The following is a 1,682-nucleotide window of genomic DNA, read 5'->3' as shown; positions in this document are numbered from 1 at the left end:
TTCATTTGTGTAGCACGTGTCACACACAAGGGCAACTGAAAGTGCTTTAAATAGTATAAAAATGTTTAAAAGAAAGAAAAATGTGCTTAAAAAGAAAGAAAATTACAGAAAGACATTTTTTCTCAACTTGAGAAAAAAAAATTAAATAAAAAAGGAGAACAAATTTAAAGATACAGTATAAAATAAATAAAAATGCAGTACAAGCACAGACTGGTTTACCTCAGAATATATGAAATATGTAAAAGTATCACACTCATCAACAGCAATGGGAAAAAAACACAAATCTAAGTTCAGAGGGGAGGTGATCCCAGCAGAGGGAGCTAAAAACCATTTCACCATGTTTGGTTTGATCTCTGGGCACCACTAACTGAAAAGTCCCTGCACATCTGAGGGAGACCAACCAGCAGCATATCTCTGGTGTATGTTGAACCCTGACTACTGCGAGACTTACAGAGAACAAGTTGGGTCTTAAATTCAATTCCATGCTTAACTGTCACAAGTTAAGGAAGCAAGACTTGAGTTTAGTGGTTTTATTTTGAAGGAAAGTAAGGAGTGGATTTCTGTTTGCTTTTAAGATGTCAAGGAGAATTTGGCTGAATAAAAAAAAAAAAAAAGATTTGATTTTGACATTTTTCATTTTCTCTGGGTCAATCAATGATTGTCACAAATTACTGGGATTAAGGTAACAAGGCAGGCTTGCAGTATTACAAAGTCTATAACACATCATGCTTTATGTGACGATTATTATACAAATGTTCGTATCTTATATGTATGAATGAAGCATTTTTTATCCACAAATACTTTGACAACAAAGACAGCTTTGGACTACATTCGGTGAAGTTCAAAAATGTGTTTGCACAGTGAAAAATGAACCCTTAAGCTCACATTTATAAAAAACTAATGTTTGTTAATATCTTTGACATGTGAGTTTTCGCCACAGTTGTCGTACAGCATCACCTCAGCACCACAGGTTTCCACAAAAACCAATAGTTTATTTAAGAAGCGTCGAAAATTTTTGCATTGTCTTCACTATCAGCGTTTGGTGGCAGAACCATGATGTCTTAATGTCCTATATGTGTCTGTCTGTGAAGGCATTACAGAACTCAAGCAAAGCCGTTAAACTGGAGTCAGAGCTCAGTTACCTTCAGTTTGTTTCTGGACACACCTGGATGTTGGTTGAGAGCAGTGGCAGCTAGACTTAAGAATTTCTTTGTGATAGGACAATGGTGTGAAGTTGTTAGCTGTACCTTGACATGTTCCATCTGTCGCCTTCTTCAGAAGTGTCATCTGACGTGTGTGACGTGTCTTTATCAGCTGTTGTTCCTGGGTGTGGCCAATCTGACAGATCCAGTGGGTGTGTCAGTTTGTCCACACCTACCGCCGCGCGGTGGTCTCTGGAGCAGAGCGTCCCAGGTGTGGGATAGAAGGAACGCTGCATCATCTCTATTGATGGTGTGTGAGCCTCGCTTCCTGATTTCAGTGGCCTCCCACATCCAGCGCCTGTATTTATGCTCCTCAGTCCCTGTGATCCTGGCGTCTTCCCAATTCATCACATGATTCTCCCGCTTGCAGTGATCTGAGATGGCAGATTTTAGGTTCTCTTGTTTGGCTTTTGTTTTCTCCGATCTTGTGAGACGTCCTGTGGTTTCTTTTTCGCACTCTTTCTGGTGTTCCGTCCTCCT

This window comes from Stegastes partitus, unplaced genomic scaffold (genome assembly GCF_000690725.1).
Source record: "Stegastes partitus isolate 25-593 unplaced genomic scaffold, Stegastes_partitus-1.0.2 Scaffold1752, whole genome shotgun sequence".
Lineage (NCBI taxonomy): Eukaryota > Metazoa > Chordata > Actinopteri > Pomacentridae > Stegastes > Stegastes partitus.
This window is presented reverse-complemented; position numbering follows the sequence as displayed.